The sequence below is a fragment of the Hemiscyllium ocellatum genome, chromosome 46, assembly GCF_020745735.1.
Source record: "Hemiscyllium ocellatum isolate sHemOce1 chromosome 46, sHemOce1.pat.X.cur, whole genome shotgun sequence".
In the NCBI taxonomy this organism is placed as follows: domain Eukaryota; kingdom Metazoa; phylum Chordata; class Chondrichthyes; order Orectolobiformes; family Hemiscylliidae; genus Hemiscyllium; species Hemiscyllium ocellatum.
The window spans coordinates 4,818,561-4,830,747 of record NC_083446.1 but is presented as its reverse complement, the minus strand read 5'-3'; positions in this window follow the sequence as shown (position 1 = coordinate 4,830,747).

Sequence of the window (12,187 nt, the reverse complement as noted above, 5' to 3'; positions counted from 1 at the left end):
AGGAAGGAAACCAGAATTGCACGCATTATTCCAACAGTGGCCTAACCAATGTCCTGTACAGCCGCAACATGATCTCCCAACTCCTGTACTCAGTACTCTGACCAATAAAGGAAAGCATACCAAATGCCTTCTTCACTATCCTATCTACCTGCAACTCCCACTTTCAAGGAGCTATGAACCTGCACTCCAAGGTCTCTTTGTTCAGCAACACTCCCCAGGACCTTACCATTAAGTGTATAAGTCCTGCTAAGATTTGCTTTCCCAAAACACAGCACCCCGTATTTATTTGAATTAAACTCCATTTACCATTTCTCAGCCCATTGGCCCATCTGATCCAGATCCTGTTGTAATCTGAGGTAACCCTCTTCGTTGTCCACTACACCTCCAATTTTGGTGTCATCTGCAAACTTACTAACTGTACCTCTTATGCTCACATCCAAATCATTTATGTAAATGACAAAAAGTAGAGGACCCAGCACCGATCCTTGTGGCACTCCACTGGTCACAGGCCTCCAGTCTGAAAAACACCCGTCCACCACCACCCTCTGTCTTCTACCTTTAAGCCAGTTCTGTATCCAAATGGCTAGTTCTCCCTGTATTCCATGAAATCTAATGTTGCTAATCACATGGGGAACCTTGTTGTAATGCTTTACTGAAGTCCATATAGATTACATCTACTGCTCTGCCCTCTTCAATCCTCTTTGTTACTTCCACATCCTTGGACTGTGGGAGGAAACCAGAGCATTCCCATACAGACATGGGGAAAATGTGCAAACTCCACACAGTTACCCGAGGCTGGAATCGAACCTGGGACCTTGGTGCTGTGAGGTAGCAGTGCTAACCACCGTGGTGCCCTAGGGGATGTTTGGGATTTTTGGCAATGGGATGAAGGGGTACATTTTCTACACAGTGCAACTAAGATAACATCCTCCCGTCCATTCTTCTGCAAAATCTTCTAAAAGGATGTGTCGCTTACTTCTAATCAAACCAGAGTCAAGATTAGAGCGGTGCTGGAAAAGCACAGCAGGTCAGGCAGCATCCGAGGAGCAGGAAAATCGACGTTTTGGCAAAAGCCCTTCATCAGGAAGGGCTGATGAAGAGTTTTTGCCCAAAACATTGATGTTCCTGTTCTTCAGATGCTGCCTGACCTGCTGTGCTTTTCCAGCACCGCTCTCGTCTTGACTTTGATCTCCAGCATTTGCAATACTCACCTTTGCCTTGTAATCAAACCAGTTAGACATCAGGTGGAGTAGAGTGTGCAGTCCTGAACATCACACTTTAGGAAGGAGATGAGTCGGTGGAGAAGGGGCTTAAGACAATCGTTGGTTCCAGCAATAGAATCCTTCATTTATGGAGATAGAGTGGAAAATTTAGTCTTGTTTTCCTTGGAGAGAAGATTGGATAGAAACTTTCAAAATTATGAAGGATCTGTCAGAGTAGATAGGGAAAAACTGATTTCTCTCATAAACTGATTGAAAACAAGAGGGTTCAGATGTTAACTAAAAGAAGGAGCTGTGTTGTGAGAATAAACAGCAACAATGCAGCTCTCTCTCAGAATTGGCATTGGGCGCGCTGTTTTATATTTCGGCTTCTCCCATTTCATTTGGAATTGCTAATAGACTACGTTCTCTCCCTGTCTGTTCACTGTGTGTCTTCCAATTCCTTCGGATTTAAACCTCTTCCTCTCACACATCAAGAGCGAGGCTGTAATGATCTTCAGGTGGGGTCATCAAATTTTCTCTCTCCCTCCCCCCAATAATTTCTTCACAGCTGCTTCCATTGATGGAATCCCATAATCTTCACTGATTCCTCATTTGCTGATCCCTGATAATGTCCCTTCTCCTGATGCATCTCAATGTCCATGTGGCATGAGAATCCAGTCGTCAGTCCTCCCTTTTTGATAGTTCTCAGGTTTTTGAGTTTCCATTGGACAATGGCCCTCCTTGTAGATTCCCAGCAGCATCCACATTTTTGCTGTCGAAACATCTGTAGTGAACTTTGAACCCCACACCGTGTCAATCAGAGGCGAGTAGTGGGTGGCACAGTGGTTAGCACTGCTGTCTCACAGTGCCTGAGACCCGGGTTCAATTCCCGACTCAGGCGACTGACTGTGTGGAGTTTGCACGTTCTCCCCGTGTCTGCGTGGGTTTCCTCCGGGTGCTCCGGTTTCCTTCACAGTCCAAAGATGTGCGGGTCAGGTGAATTGGCTATGCTAAATTGCCCGTAGTGTTAGGTAGGGGTAAATGTAGGGGTATGGGTGGATTGTGCTTCGGCGGGTCAGTGTGGACTTGTTGGGCCGAAGGGCCTGTTTCCACACTGTAAGTAATCTAATCTAAAACGTTACCCACTTTACCACAGCGGATATCTCAATCCTGCACCCTGCCTTTGAATTAAGTCAGGCAGATTTCTGTCTTAATTCCATCCATGTGTCTTGCTATCTTAATACCCTTGCTTAAATTTAATCAATCCCAGTTTTCATTGAATCCCTACAGTATGGAAGCAGGCAGTTTGATACAGCTCTGACCTTCTGAAGAGCATCCCGCGCAGATCCACATCCCTTCCCAATACCCTATCCCTGTAATCCTGCATTTCCCATGGCTAACCCACCTAGCCTGCACATCCCTGGACACCATGGGCTATTTAGCACGGCCAATTGACGCTAAACAATGTGGGAGGAAACCCATGCAGACACGGGGGAGAACGTGCCAACTCCCCCATAGACAGTCACCCGAGGTTGGAATCGAACCCTGGTCCTGTGGAGCAGCTGTACTAACCACTGAGCCACCATGCCGCCCAAAGGTGAAAGGATTTTGACAGGAAAAGTATTCCGGATTTGTGCCCAATTTATTTTAATTTTAATTTCCTTTCATGTGCTTTAATTTTTGCAACAAAAGTTGGAGGTGATTACTTTTGCTCAGAAGAACATGCAGAGACAATAAAAAAATACAGTTCTAAAGGGTTGCTCCTTCTCCTTGGCTCTGTGATCACCCTCCCAAGTGGCACGTTGGCAAAATGCCCTCTGAGGTTGCTCCTTGGACAGTCTTGGACCAGTGCTTCCCAGGTGTCTGTGGGAATGCTGCACTTCTCCAGCGAGGCCTTGAGGGTATCTCTGAGGTCCTTCCTCTGTTCACCTGGGGTCGCCTGCCCTTTCAGAGCTGGGACTAGAGTATCTGCGCGGAGAATCTTGTGTTGGTTGTGCAGATGACCCACACAGCCCATCACAGCCGATAATAGAGTATCAAAGGTGCAACATCTATAGGGGGTGCAGGAGCTGAGAGATTCAAAGATGCCCGGACAGGTGGAGAGATCAGGCACTATTAAAACCATACAGTGTCCTTGGCTTTGTTAACAATATAGCATAGAGTACAGCAGCAAGGAGGTCATGTTAGAATTGTAGAAGACAATAATGTCAGCCTCACCTTGAGCGGCTCAGGCAATTGACTGTTTGGAGTTTGCATGTTCTCCCCGTGTCTGCGTGAGTTTCCTCCGGGTGCTCCGGTTTCCTCCCACAGTCCAAAGATGTGCGGGTCAGGTGAATTGGCCATGCTAAATTGCCCGTAGTGTTAGGTAAAAGGGTAAATGTAGGGGTGGGTTTGCGCTTCGGCGGGTCGGTGTGGACTTGTTGGGCCGAAGGGCCTGTTTCCACTCTGTAAGTAATCTAATCTAATCTACATCCAATTCTGAGGCAAGGATACAAAGACATTTGGTTCTGGGATTGTGGAATTTTGAGTTGTGAACATGGATTGGGGATATTGGGACTGCTTCCTGAGGAGACAGAGCTATTGGGATGAGATCTGATCATGGTTTTCACAATGGATAGGGGCCAGGACAGAGTGAATGAGGAAAAACTGTTCCCATTCGTGAAAAGGACGACATTGAGAGGGCACAGGTCAAAAGTGATTTCCCGACCATGTGAAAGAGATCAGAGAAGAAAAGAAATCTCACACAACAAATGGTTAGGGTCTAGCATGCGCTGAATGACAGATGGCCGTGCTGGAAGCAGATTAAATTGAGGCTGCCTCAAGGGAGTTGGATGGTTCTTTGAAGGAGAACAATATGAAGGATTACAGAGAGAAGGCAGTGGAAGAACTTTCATTGGAATGTTCTCTCAGATGGCCAGTGCTGACATGATTAGATTAGATTACTTACAGTGTGGAAACAGGCCCTTCGGCCCAACAAGTCCACACCGACCCGCCAAAGCGCAACCCACCCATACCTCCACATTTACCCCTTACCTAACACTACAGGCAATTTAGCATGGCCAATTCACCTGACCCGCACATCTTTGGACTGTGGGAGGAAACCGGAGCACCCAGAGGAAACGGAGAGAACGTGCAAACTCCACACAGTCAGTCGCCTGAGGCGGGAATTGAACCCGGGTCTCTGGCGCTGTGAGGCAGCAGTCCTGACCACTGTGCCACCGTGCCGCCCACTATGGGCCAAGTGGCTTCCTTCTGCCCTGCAGTGGCTCGTGACGACCCTCCCAAGTGGCACGTTGGCAAAATGTCTTCTGACAACCTATTTTACTGTGTTAAATCCTCAGCGTTTTCACTAACACTCGCACTAACGACAAATAAATCAAAGCGATTGTGACAGAAACACTCCCGCTCTCTCCAACCTGGCTTTACCGTTCTGAACATACTCTCATTTCACTCTTCTACAGACCGGGTTTTTTTTTTCAGTCTATAGCCTGGAAATGGGAAAAGAAATGGCTTTAAACCAAGGAAATTGTGGAAGGAGGTGGTTGTAGATCCCAATTCATGTCATTTGGCAGCCATACTTTGTACAGGATGTCGGTGCGGCCTCTTCTGCAATACTGTGTCCTATTCTGATCGCCCAGTTATAGCAAGGATATTATTCAGCTGGAGAGGGTTCAGACGAGATTTACCAGGATGTTTCTGGGATTGGGGGGTTTGGGTTATAAGGAGAACTGGATAGGCTGGGACCTTTTTCACTGGAATGTAAGAGGTTGAGATGTGACCTTATTGAGGTTCGTAAAATCACGAGGGGGATAGATAAGGTGAATGGCAGGTGTCATTTCCCTAGGATGTGGGATTTCAAGACCCCGGGGTGTATTTTTAAGGCTGGAGGAGAAAGATGTTAAAAAAGACATGAGGACGAGTTATTTTTTTGTGTAGTTTGTGTGTGGAATGAATTACCAGAAAAACCGGTGGATGCAGGTACAGTCACAATATTTAAAAGACGTTTGGATAAGTACATGAATAAAAAATATTTGGAGGGATATGGGCCAGGTGCAGGCAAGTGTGGGACTAGTTCAGTTTGGGAATATGGTCGGCATGCACTGATGGGACTGAAGGGTCTGTTTCTGTGCTCTGTAACATTCATGGAACTCATCATAAGCACTGGAGGAGCATGCTAGATGTATGGGTGTGTTCAGAGCAACATTACCCAGTCTTTTGATTGGTTTCAGTTGGTTGATTCCTGGCTACAACTTTGAGTGTGCACAGTACAGGGGAAGCTTCTAGAATACACCGTGACCTTGTTATCCCTCCTGTTGTGTAGGCGTCAACAGAAAACGATTAGATTCTCTACAGTGTGGAAACAGGCCCTTCGGCCCAACAAGTCCACATCTCTACCCTCTGAAGATTAACCCACCCAGACCCATTTCCCTCTGACTAATGCACCTAACGCTATGGGCAATTTAGCATGGACAATTCACCCTGACCTGCAGCTCCTTGAACCGTGGGACGAAACCAGAGCAAACCCACGCAGACATAGGGAGAATGTGCAAACTCCACACAGACCGTCACCAAAGGGTGGAATCGAACCTGGGACCCTAGTGCTGTGAGACAGCAGTGCTAACCACTGAGCCACCGTATCGCCTGGTGGCTGGTCTTGCTCGCCATCTTCTTGTGAAGTACTCTCTCTGCAAATTCCCTGGTTGAAAGGAAAAAGTGGGGAACAATTTCTTCAAGTCCACAACCCCGTGAACGAAAGACGGAGAACCAGCGTATCCACAATCTCACGTCATTCGCAAAGGATCGGAAAGAGTCGACAGAAAATGGAAAGAGTCGACAAATGTGTTGCAGATTGGTGCCAGGACTCTGCTTCCTTGAAACAAACAGAAATTACTGAAGAAACTCAGCAGCTCTGGCAGCAACTGTGGAGAGAGAACAGTCACTGGACTCGAAATGTCAACTCTGTTTTCTCTCATAGAGAGACGTACAGCACGGAAACAGACCCTTCGGTCCAACCAGTCCGTGCCAACCAGATATCCTGACCCAATCTAGTCACACCTGCCAGCACCCGGCCCATATCCCGCCAAACCCTTCCTATTCATATACCCATCCAAATGCCTCTTAAATGTTAAAATTGTACCAGCCTCCACCACATCCTCTGGCAGCTCATTCCATACACGTAGCACCCTCTGCGTGAAAATGTTGCCCCTTAGGTGTCTTTTATATCTTTCCCCTCTCACCCTAAACCTATGTCCCTCTAGTTCTGGACTCCCTGACCCCAGGGAAAAGACTTTGTCTATTTACCCTATCCATGCCTCTCATGATTTCATAAACTTCCATAACGTCACCCCTCAACCTCCAACACTCCAGGGAAAACACCCCCAGCCTATTCAGCCTCTCCCTGTAGCTCAAATCCTCCAACCCTGGCAACATCCTTGTAAATCTTTTCTGAACCCTTTCAAGTTTCACAACATCTTTCTGATAGGAAGGAGACTAGAATTGCAGGCAATATTCCAACAGTGGCCTAACCAATGTCCTGTACAGCCACAACATGACCTCCCAACTCCTGTACTCAATACTCTGACCAATAAAGGAAAGCATACCAAACGCCTCCTTCACTATCCTATGTACCTGCGACTCTACTTTCAAGGAGCTATGAACCTGCACTCCAAGGTCTCTTTGTTCAGCAACACTCCCCAGGACCTTACCATTAAGTGTATATGTCCTGCTAAAATTTGCTTTCCCAAAATGGAGCACCTCGCATTTATCTGAATTAAACTCCATCTGCCACTTCTTGGCCCATCTGGTCCAGATCCTGTTGTAATCTGAGGTAACCCTCTTCGCTGTCCACTACACCTCCAATTTTGGTGTCATCTGCAAACTTACTAACTGTATCTCTTATGCTCGCATCCAAATAATTTATGTAAATGACAAAAAGTAGAGGACCCAGCACCGATCCTTGTGGAACTCCACCGGTCACAGGCCTCCAGTCTGAAAAACAACCCTCCACCACCACCCTCTGTCTTCTACCTTTGAGCCAGTTCTGTATCCAAATGGCTAGTTCTCCCTGTATTCCATGAGATCTAACCTTGCTAATCAGTCTCCCATGGGGAACCTTGCCGAATGCCTTACTGGAGTCCATATAGATCACATCTACTGCTCTGCCCTCATCAATCTTATTTGTTACTTCTTCAAAAAACTCAATCAAGTTTGTGAGACATGATTTCCCACGCACAAAGTCATGTTGACTATCCCGAATCAGTCCTTGCCTTTCCAAATACATGTATATCGAGTCCCTCAGGATTCCCTCCAACAACTTGCCCACCACCGAGGTCAGGCTCACTGGTCTATAGTTCCCTGGCTTGTCTTTACCGCCCTTCTTAAACAGTGGCACCACATTAGTCAACCTCCAGTCTTCCGGCACCTCACCTGTGACTATCGATGATACAAATATCTCAGCAAGCGGCCCAGCAGACACTTCTCTAGCTTCCCACAGAGTTCTCGGGTACAGCTGATCAGGTCCTGGGGATTTATCCACTTTTAACCGTTTTGAGACATCCAGCACTTCCTCCTCTGTAATCTGGACATTTTACAAGATGTCACCATCTATTTCCCTCCAGTCTATATCTTCCATATCCTTTTTCACAATAAATACTGATCCAAAATATTCATTTAGTGTCTCCCCCATTTTCTGTGGCTCCTCCAGAAGATGCTTCCCAAATTTACCCGTCAATGTTTGTTTTTATTTCAGATCTCGAACAACCGCAGTCCTTTGTTTATTTCTGTGCTTCTCTGGCGTTACTTTTCTCCCTCCCCACCTGCAATATTTTTGTCTTGTCTCTTTGCATGTCTATTTGTTCTGAAATGTGAGGTAGTAATATTTATAAGTTAGCGATTCATGTTTCTTTCTTGCTGTTGGTTAAGAACGTGATTTGGAGATGCCGGTGTTGGGCTGGGGTGGACCAAGTTAAAAATCACACCCACCAGGTTATAGTCCAACAGGTTTAATTGGAAACACTAGCTTTCGGAGCATTGCTCCTTCATCACAACCACCTGATGAAGGAGCGTCGCTCCGAAAGCTAGTGCTTCCAATTAAACCTGTTGGACTATAACCTGGTGTTGTGTGATTTTTTTAACTTGGTCAAGAACAGTTTGACGACAATAAATAGTGATATTCTTCTCAATGACTAACAAGAACTTGGTGTGCTCATATCTTTCGACAATTTGGCGATTTAATCAAATTCTCACATCTGAGACAACTTCAAGAATAATGGGACCTGATTTTCCCCAACTAACCCAGTAGTTGCACTCCCCCGAGGAAGCGTGATACTCTGAACGCCAGGTGTTATCTCTAAAACCTGCGCATTAAAACTTCAAGGTCTGCTGACTTTGTTCAATAGAAATTGGGGTTACGTTTGGCGCACCCACCAGTGTAGCCTCCAGCACGATGTTTCGGTCAGGAACGCCAGATGTCTGGTTCAGGTCATCAAAGTGCAAGACTCGTCGTTCTCTCTAACATCACAACACAAAAGAGAGATACTTCTTCTGCTCCAACATCAGTCAAAGATTTCAAAGCAAAAGATATGGACACAGCCATCAGACTGGAGTACAGAAGGCTAGGAAGAGATTTAATCAAAATTTTCTTTAAAGTAATCGATTCACAAAGAGGTATTAGAGATTATACAGCACAGAAACAGACCCTTCGGTCCAACGCATCCATGCCAGATATCCTAAATTAACCTAGTCCCATTTTCCAGCACCCGGAATATCCATCCATCATATCATATATCCATCCAGATGCCTTATAGATTAGATTAGATTACTTACAGTGTGGAAACAGGCCCATCGGCCCAACAAGTCCACACCGACCCGCCAAAGCACAACCCACCCATACCCCTACATTTACCCCTTACCTAACACTACGGGCAATTTAGCATAGCCAATTCACCAGACCCACACATCTTTGGACTGTGGGAGGAAACCGGAGCACCCGGAGGAAACCCACGCAGACACGGGGAGAACGTGCAAACTCCACACAGTCAGTCGCCTGAGTCGGGAATTGAACCCGGGTCTCAGGCGCTGTGAGGCAGCAGTGCTAACCACTGTGCCACCGTGCCGCCCACAAATGTTGTCATTGTACCAGCCAACACCACCTCCTCTAGCAGCTCATTCCACACACACACACCACCCTCTGTGTGAAAAAGTTGTCCCTTAGGTCCCTTTTAATTAGGGTGGCACAATGGCTCAGTGGTTAGCACTGCTGCCTCACAGCACCAGGGTCCCAGGTTTGATTCCAGCCTCGGGCAGACTGTCTGTGTGGAGTTTGCACATTCTACCCATGTCTGCATGGTATTCCTCCCACAGTCCAAAGATGTGCAGGTCAGGGTGGATTGGCCATGGTAAATTGCCCATAGTGTTAGGTGCATTAGTCAGAGGGAAATGGGCCTGGGTGAGTTACTCTTTGGAGGGTCGGTGTTGGGCTGACGGGCCTGTTTCCATACTGTAGGGAATCAAATCTTTCTCCTTGCACCTTAAACCCATCCCCTCTAGTTCTGGACTCCCCTACCCATGTCCCTCATGATTTTATAAAGCTCTATAAGGCCACCCCTCAGCCTCCAACGCTCCAGAGAAAACAGCCCCAGCCTGTTCAGCCTCTCCCTGTAGCTCAAATCTTCTAACTCCCAGCAACATCCTTGTAAATCTTTTCTGAACCCTTTCAAGTTTCACATCATCTTTCCTATAGCAGGGAGACCAGAATTGAACAGATAGGATCGAAAGGGAATCAGGAACAAAATATAGGTCCACAAGGGTGCTCTGACAACCAGAATTCAGCAAAGTTAGGCCTGAATTTAGGTGCCAATTTTATATGTAAGATGCATGTCAAACAACATACCCTGGAGCCTACGCACAGCACATAGACTGCAGTAGTTCAAGAAGGCAGCTCACCCCCACCTTCTCAAGGGCAACTAGGGACGAGCAATGCAGCAACACCCACATCCCACAAGCAAATAAAAAAAAATCCTTCAACTAAAACAGAAATTGCTGGAGAAACTCAACAGGTCTGGCAGCATCTGAGGAGAGAAAGCAGAGTCAATGTTTTGGATCCAGAGCTGAAGAAGGGTCACTGGACTCGAAACGTTAACTTTGATTTCTCCCCACAGACGCTGCCAGGAGTAGAATAGAATCCTGACAGTGCAGAACCAGGCTGTTCTGCCCATCGCGCCCACACTGACCCTCCGAAGAACATACCACCCAGCCCCATCCCGGTAACCCTACATTCCCCACGACTAAACCATCCAGCCTGCACGTCAGTGGGCTGTGGGTGGCAATCAGAGCCCCGGAGGAAGCCCACGCAAACACAGTGAAAATGTATAAACTACACACGGACAGTTGCCTGAAGGTCCCTGGTGCTGTGAGGCAGCAGTGTGAACCACTGTACCACCCTGGTTTTAATTTGAACCTATTCCTTCACTTGCTCGTGATGGGTAGAGCACAGTGCGCCTACAGTCATGGGGCTGTGAGAATCAGTCTGGAGTTTGTGTCCAACTGTCTGGAGCAGAGCTATAACATTCTGACTCTGCCGCAGCTCACTGTCCTTTCCCTCCTACATTCTGCGTTCAGCTCTGTCTCTCTCAAACAGGGAGGCAGAGTGTGGGGCAGTGTAATTGTCCTCAGCATCTTTGTTTTAGTTTTGGAGGGGAGGGATAGGCAGTGACACCATATTGGGTCTGGACAGTCCATCCCCAGTTAAGGTGTCAGGGACAGAGGACACAGGTTGGGGGGGGGGGTGCCCGTGTGCAGGAGGATTCCTGTCGGTAATGGGAGAGCTGGCAAGAACACCCGTCTGACCCATTCCCCAAGGAAGTCTCCCTGGAAAGGAGAGCAGGGATGTTAATTGCTACTCCATTCCCCGATAAACAGCTGCTCAGGCAGGTTGACCTCTGGCAGCCTGTCAGTCAAAGGGGTCCTTCATTAAATTCCACACGGTTTTCCCGAATGTTCTACGACCCAGCCCCCACCTCGGGCCCTCACTCATACTTTAACAGATGAGGCCTAGCTCTCCTGGGCCTCAGTTGTCAAGGAAACCCCCAGATGGACCCCCCAGCCACTGCCTGAGTTTGGTTTTCTCTTCAGTCCCCTGGGGGCTGGAAGGTCACCGAGACGGAGAGAGGTGGGGTGGGGGAGGGAAGGAGGCTGAATAAAGAGGGCAGAGAGGGAGAAAGAGAGAGAAGGAGAGGGCAGAGGGAAAGAGGACAGGGAGAGAGGGAGAAAAAGGGAGGGATCAAGGCAGAGAGAGAAGGAGAGAGAGAGAGGTATGAAGAGAGGGGCAGGGAGAGAAGGACAGAGAGGGATAGGGAGAAAGAGAGGGAGGGGTACAGAGAGAGCGACAGAGAGAGAGAGGGCAGCGGGAGAAAGGGGGAGAGGCAGAGAGGAGTGAGAAGCAGAAAGAGACGGGTAGAAAGAGGGAAGGGTTGAGGCCAGGATTGAGGGAGGCAGAGAGACAGAGAGGCAAATAGAAATAGAAACAGTGAGAGAAAGAGGAACAGAGAGAGAGAGAGATAGATAGGAGGCAGTGAGACAAAAAAAAGGGAAGACAGAAAGAGAGAGAAGGGATGGAGGGTGAGGAGCGAGTACAGAGAAAGATCGGAAAGTGAGATCGAAAAATAGATAGAGATGGGCTTCTCAGAACCACAGGAGAGACTTTGGAGGTGTAACAATGCAGAACGGTTGAAGAAATAACCACAGAACACAGTCTCATATTTATTGTTGCTTAATAAATACAAACAGATCGGTAATAGATTGATGAACAAATACTGGAACACTGTTTACAATGAAAATAACTTAAAAACTCAAGTGAATAACACACAGGATAGAGCTGGACTTTTATCCATGAGCCTGCTACAGGGAGTTAGTTTTGCATCTCTCCTGAATTTTATTCCCACACACCCTCGTTGTTTTCCTAAATAAGCTCCAAATCCAAAGTTTCT